This window comes from Lipotes vexillifer, unplaced genomic scaffold (assembly GCF_000442215.2).
Source record: "Lipotes vexillifer unplaced genomic scaffold, Lipotes_vexillifer_v1.1 scaffold53, whole genome shotgun sequence".
In the NCBI taxonomy this organism is placed as follows: domain Eukaryota; kingdom Metazoa; phylum Chordata; class Mammalia; order Artiodactyla; family Lipotidae; genus Lipotes; species Lipotes vexillifer.
This window is the reverse complement of record NW_006791814.1, coordinates 4626892-4634110: the sequence shown is the minus strand read 5'-3', so window position 1 is coordinate 4634110 and position 7219 is coordinate 4626892. Positions and strand designations below refer to the sequence as shown.

General features: G+C 45.4%; 1 protein-coding gene across 2 annotated transcripts in view; it reads right to left on the bottom strand.

Annotated features, from left to right (window-relative positions):
• The window catches only part of LOC103081161 (dysbindin domain-containing protein 2-like), a 7510-nt gene extending 6961 nt beyond the window's left edge, over positions 1-549 (bottom strand). Inside the window, exon 1 of one of the 2 annotated variants that reach the window (XM_007464791.1) lies at positions 524-549. The gene's annotated coding sequence lies outside the window, so the exon portion shown is untranslated. Of the gene's footprint in view, positions 1-318; positions 366-523 lie in introns of those variants that run through there. The other variant, XM_007464790.1, reaches the window with a different exon arrangement.
• Between the last annotated feature and the right edge of the window lie 6670 nt (positions 550-7219).

Below are 7219 nucleotides of genomic sequence, written 5' to 3'. Positions count from 1 at the left end.
GCCTCCGGGTCTCCCCCGGGACGGACGGGCCCTGGGAGCCGGGAACGAGGAAGAGGCGGGAGGCGGAAGTGGGGGAGGGGCGGCGGCGGGCACACACGCTTCTGCCGGTCGCCCGGCGGCCGCGAGGAGCCCCTGCGGGCGCGATCGTTCGCAGTTCCAGGGCGGGCAAAAAGTTTCCGGCACGCATCCCTCCTCCCCGCGACCCGTCGGGCCCCTCGGCGCTCCGCCCGGCTCCGCGCGCTCCCATACGCGGGCTCTCAGCCCCTGCGCCCGGCTGCTCCCCGACTCCCGGGCAGCCCCGACGCGAGCTCCACGCGCCGGCACCCGGACTCCCTAGCACCCTCGGCCACGCTCGGCACGCTTGGACGCGCACCCCTCGAGAAGGCGTATGCAGGGTCAGAGGGGCTGGGGACTCGCTGCCGCCCATCAGGGCAGGTGCACTGCGGCGGAGGCCCCCTGACCCTGGGACTCACCCCGCAGCCCCCGGTTCCCGGCTCCGGGATGGACAGGGCCGCCGTCCAGCCTTCCAGCGCACTGGGCTGGGTGGGCGCGGGGACGGGGCGGGTTGCGGGGTGGACGCCGGCGGGGAGCCAACTCCTCCGGGGTGCCAAGAGGGGCGCTGCGCGTCCCGGCTGGCGGGGGTGGAGGAGCGAAGAGGAAATTGTGGGCCACAGGGGAAACGCTTGCCCCTCTCGCAGTGCCTCCTGGCTCAGACCAGGGCCACGAATCTCCCGGACCGAGGCTCTGTGCTCATTCTCCTCCTCCTCCCTTCCACCCTGTGCCCGTACGTAGCTCCAGAAACCGCGGGGTGGGGGGGCGTCTGTCGGAGATGCTTCTGCCGTGGGGTCACTCGATCATTCATTCAACAGACATCCGCGAGCAAGCCAGAAACTAGGAGTCATCCTTGGCATCTCCCTGTCCTTCAATGCCCACATTAAAACACATCTCCATTAACTGTCGATTCTCCTTCCTAGATATCTTTCCAATCCGCCGTTCCTCTCCGTTTCCACCACCATCCCTCCCTTGGCTCCTTCGGAAACCTTCTCTCTGGTTTTCTTGTACTCTGGTCCTGCGGCGCTCCATCCCCACAGCAGTTAGTCATCACTGTAGAATCGACAGTGCTAACCATGGAACCCCACATCAGTCATTTCAAAAACGCAGGTCTGACGTGCCACCCCCTGCTTAAATCCCTCCTTTGTTAGAATGAAATCCGGGTGCTGATATCTGAGCTGAGTCTTAAAGAAATGAGTTCAACAAGCAGAGAAGAGGGGGAAGGGCATGTACAGAGGGACAGAGGTGTGAAAAGTCCGGACATATTCAGGCTTCCCTGTCAGGAGACCAGCACTCAGTACAAATACCTAAAGCTCTGCCTCTTCTATTGTTACTGAGATCCCTAAACAATCCTGTGAGATACGTACAGCAAGCAGCTTTCCCATTATTTTACAAGCAAGGAAACCAGTTTGTGGGAGACAAAAAGTGTAGTGGTTAGGAGCACAGGCCTGGGAGTCTCCTAGCAGTTTTAAGTAAGAGAATGTCTACCTTATAGGTTAAGGATGTGGGCTTTGGACCTGAATTCCTTGGGTGGTAAACCTAGCTCTGGTGTCTAGCCAGCTGTGTAAACAATTTCTCTGATCCTTGATTTCTTTGCCTATTAGGTAGGAATAATTAATCCCCACCTCCTATGAGATAATTCCTATAAAATGCTTAGTACAGGACTTGGGCACTCTGGAGATGCTCAGTAAACAATAAACACTAGTTGTTTTGACTGTAATCGGTTTTGAGAAAGGGAGGAAACTGCTTTCTTCCATGAATTTCTGAAATTATAGGAAGTAGGCTCTAACCTTCTACAGAGCTTATTATGTGCCTGTCACTGTTCTAAGTGCTTCGCATGTATTAACTCTTTTAATCCTCTTAATAATCCTGTGAGGTAAATACTATTTTTACTTCCATTTTACAGATACAGAAACTGAGATATAGAGAGGTGAAGGAACTTGTCCAAGGCCTTACAGCAACTAAGTGATGGAGTGGAAATTCAAACCCAAGTAGGCTGCTTCCAGAGACTGTGCTTATAACCATGGCGCCCAGCCTGCTCCGCTTTTATCCCGTTGCAGTTTTCATCTTCCGAGAAATGTTTTGGTCAGTCTGATTCTTATTCCTCATTAATGGATGGAGTAGATACTTGGTCCCGTTTTCTAGCACAGAGGAATGAGGCCAAGTCAAAAGTACAGTGGATGAGAGCTCAGCTCCCAAAGTCACCTCCCCCCTTTTCAGGCCTATCCCTGGGAACAGGACTGCATGGATTATTTTGAGCCATCCCCAAGATGGTGACAGATCAGGACCCTCTCTGTCCCTTTGCCAGATATTTGCCACATACAAGGGTGGAAGGGGAAAAGGCATCCAAGTTAGAAATAATTCACAGGGCTAAGCTGGAAGGGTATTAGCCAAGAGAGAGGCCCAGGCAGCAGACCCAAGGGGGGATGGCAAAAGGAGTTGAAAGGATCAGTGAAAATGTAGATGGCTTAGACTTCTGGGTTCCATCTAGGATGCCAAAAGCTGGGAAGAGCATCATTACCACACTAATAACAATTTTTTTTAAGTGTTATGTAATTATAAAATTATTACTTTCGTCAAACCCATCGGTGAGCTAAGGCTGCAGAGCAACCAATTAACCTGAATTCCAAAGAAGGACAGGCACCTCCAAGAAGAAATAGGATGTAGGCACAGCACACCTCTGAAGTAGGAGGAAGGCAAGGTGTCCGTGCAAACAGGTAAGAAGAGTTCAGCTACGCATTTTATTGCTAAAGCCCAGGTGTGGCTAGCATGAGAGTATAGAATCCTTGGGAGTCACAGACACTAAAAGTAATCATAGAAACAACAAAACCAAACTTTGTTCAACTCCTGACAAGGTTGGTTCAATTCTCAACACTAATGGCCTAAGAAAAGAAGAGATATGACAATTTCCAGGCAAAAATCATATTGACCTCAGCCTCTACTGTTCTACACATTATGTCCAGGAATCAAAAATTACAACACACACATCAAAAGCAGTTTAAGAAAAACAAAAAAAAACCCTATTGTCAAGAGACAAAGCAATCAACAGAACCAGATAACTCTCTGGAGTTACCTGCCAGAAAATTTAAAACAACTATAACAATATGTGAAAGGCTCTGTTGGAAAACATGGACAACATGCATAAACAGAAGGGAGTTTTAGCAGAGAGATGGGGACTATAAAAAGGAGTCATATGGAAAATGCCAGACATTTTAAAAACCTGTAAGAGAGATGAAGAATGCCTTTGACAGCCTCATCAGTAAACTCAACACAGCTGAGGAAAGAATCAGTGAACTTGAAGATAGGTCAACAGAGACTACCCAAACTGAAACAGAAAGAGAAAAAAAAGAGCGAAACAAAACAGAACAAAACCCCCAGAATATCCAAAGCTAACATGTGCATAATTTGAATCCCAGAAAGAGAAGAGATAGAAATAGAAACACACACACACACACACACACACACACACACACATTTGTAGAAATAATGGTCAACAATTTTCCAAAAATAATGAAAGAACCACAGAGCAAAGAAAATCATAGAATCAAAAAAAAAAAATTAAATACCAACACACACACACACACACACACACACACACACAATATGATCTATCATATTCAAACTGTTGAAAACCCAAGATAAAGAGAAAATCTTGAAGGCATCAAGAGGAAAATGACACAGTACCTACAGAGGAACAGAGATAAGAATTACAGCAGATTTCTCATTAGAGAAGAAATTATATGACTAGAAGATAATAGAATGATATCTTTAAAATGCTGGAAGAAAAAAAAGACTGTCAACTTGCAATTCTATACTCAGCAAGAAACTCTCTCAAACATGAAGGTGATAGAATAATTCCTTTCAGATGATCAGAAACAGAAAATTCATTACCAGCAGATCAGCATTACACAAAATGGTAGAAGTTCTCGAGGCAGAAAGAATATGATACCAGAGAAAAACCTGGGTCTACATAAAGAAATGAAGATCTCCAGAAATGGATGGAATAAAGGTAAATATGAGACTTTTTTTTGTTGTTTTTAATCATCTTAAAAGATAATTGGGCTTCCCTGGTGGCACAGTGGTTAGGAATCTGCCTGCCAATGCAGGGGACACAGATTCGAGCCCTGGTCCCAGAAGATACCACATGCCGCGGAGCAACTAAGCCCATGTGCCACAACTACTGAGCCTGCGTGCCACAACTACTGAAGCCCGCATACCTAGAGCCTGTGCTCCGCAACAAGAGAAGCCACCACAATGAGAAGCCTGCGCACCACAACAAAGAGTGGCCCCCACTTGCCGCAACTAAAGAAAGCCCGCACGCAGCAACGAAGACCCAACGCAGATAAAAATAAAATAAAATTTAAAAATAAATAAATTTATTAAAAAAAAAAGATAAGTGTCTAAAGCAAAAGAGTAGCAATACATGGTGGGTGTAGAGCATATATTAAAGTAAAATGTATGACAATCACAGTAGTAAAAATGATGGGAATTAGAAACACACTGTGAAAGAGTCCTTCTGCTATATAAGAAGTGGTATGATATTATTTGAAGATTGACTATGACTAATTGAAGATATATATTGTAAATTCAAGGGCAACCACTAAAAAAATGTTTAAAGAGGTGTAGATAACAAGCCAGTAGTGGAGACAAAATAGAGTCATAAAAGTATTGGGAGGCATCCTCCCTGGGCCTCTGTGTTCAACATGTCAAGGTTGCAAGGATCTGACTTCTCCTTCACCTGGGCCCTTGCACAGTATTAATACAGCTGGCAGCTCTGAGAAATAAGACCAGGTCAGGCTTCCCTGGTGGCGCAGTGGTTGAGAGTCCGCCTGCCGATGCAGGGGACACAGGTTCGTGCCCCGGTCCGGGAAGATCCCACATGCCGCGGAGCGGCTGGGCCCGTGAGCCATGGCCGCTGAGCCTGCGCGTCCGGAGCCTGTGCTCCGCAACGGGAGAGGCCACAACAGTGAGAGGCCTGCGCACCGCAAAAAAAAAAAAAAGACCAGGTCTTTCTCAGACAAAGGCAGGCTTGCTGACTGCTTGCTATAAAAGTGCTGGGCCTGGGTTCCTCAGCCATGATGCAAAGCCACTGTGTGTGTACCGTGCATCTGGGACCACTGTATCACTTGTTGAACTTTGGGCTGAAGGAATCAACACAAAACTATGCTGATGTTCATGTTGTTTGATGTTCTATGAGTAATAAACTGTCTTGATTGGATGCAGTAAGTCTTATTGTCTCTTTTTGGTACCCATGAGGTTTTTCTCTGACAAAACATAATCAATTAATCCAAAGTAAGGGGGAAAAAAAAGGAAAAACAAAAAAAAAGCACAGATGAAAAAATAGAAAACAAATAGTGCGATGGAAGATTTTCATCCAGTTCTGTGAATGAATAGCAACCAATTAAAAGACAGGTTAGTAGACTGGGGGGAAAAAAGCAAGAGGCAATAACGTGCTGTCTACAAGAAACCCAGTTTAACTATAAGGAAATATATGAGTCAAAAGTAAATAGATGGAATAAGATATGCCATGCAAACACTAATCAAAGTACATTGGAGTAGCGATATTAATATCAGAAAAAGTAGACTTCAAAAGAAGGACTATTACCAGGGATGAAGAGGAACATTACATAATGATAAAAGGTTGTTCATTTCACCAGGAAGACTTAACAATCATAAATGTGTATGTGTACATCTATTAACAAAGCTTCAAAAACACGAGATAAAAATAGACCTAAAATAAGAAAGAGAAAACTCCATAATACAGTTAGAGGATTCAGCGCTTCTCTCTCAGTAATAAATAAAACAAGTAGAAAAAAAAGTAAGCATACAGAAAACCTGAACAGTACCAACTAGCTTGTTCTGACTGACACTTTTATAGCACTTTACCAGCAGAATAAACATTCTTTTCAACTGCACATAAAACATTCACCAAGATACATCTTCTGGGCCATGAAACAAACCTCAACAAATTTAAAAGAATTTAAATCATACAAAATATGTTTTATGACTATAAAAGAATGAAAGTATAAATAAAAACAGAAAGAGATCTGGAAAACACCCCCAATACTTGGAAATAAAAAACAACACTTTCCAAATAACCCATGAGTCAAAGATGAGGTCCGAAAGGAAATTAGAGAAATATCTTGACTGAATCAAACTGAAATGTAGCAAACCAGCCACCAGAAAAGCTCCCAATGTTCCTTGCCTTCTGTTTATTCATACTTTTGTGTCGTCCTCTTCTGCACTGTATCGAGGTTACTTTATGTGGTCAATAAGACATGGCAGATGATGGTGCATCACGTCCAAAATTAGGATTAAAAAAATTGGAAAACCCAGAGCTTCCATCTTGGGTGTGTGTTCTCTCTATTGCTTGAATCACTCACTCTGGGGGAAGCAGGCTATTATGTTGTCTACAGCCGTACAGAGAGGCCCATGTACCTAGGAACTGAAGGTTCCAGCCAACAGCCGGTGAAGAACAGAGGCCAGCCAGCAACCCCATGAGTGATCATGGAAACAGATTCACTGGCCCCAGTAGAGCCTTTGGAATGACTGCAGCCCAGGCCAGCAGCTTGACTGCAACCTCTGGAGAGACTGCGGCAGAACCATCCAGCTAGAGCAGTCCTGGATTCCTGATGCTCAAAACCTTTGAGATGATAATACTTCTTTTTTAAAAACTGCTAAATTTGGGGATGATTTGCTATGCAGCAATAAATAACACATAGGGATTTTGGTATTGAACAGGGTGCCACTATCACAGCACTCTGAAATATGGGACTGGCAGTGGACTGGCCATAGACTTAGGAAGAGTGTACTCAAAGCCCAAAATGCCTTGAAAAAGCTCTTAATAGAAGCCTCGTGCCTTTGATAAGATTCCAGCCAGGGTATACAGGAAAGTCGGGTAAACACTATTGGGAACTGGGGAAAGAGGATTTCCTGTTATGCTGTGGCACAGTTTAGCAATCCTGTTGCCTGTGGTAAAGGAGAAAGCAGAAAACGTGCCCAATGAGTTGGGATCTGGCTAAGGATATTTCCAAATCAAGTGTTGAAGGTGCCACCTGGTGTCTTCTTGCTCCTTATAGTAAAACGCAAGAGGGGAGAGAGAAACTAAAGCAGCAGCTCTCAAATGAGAGTGACAGCGCCTGGTGGGGAGGCGGCGGGCGGTGGTGGG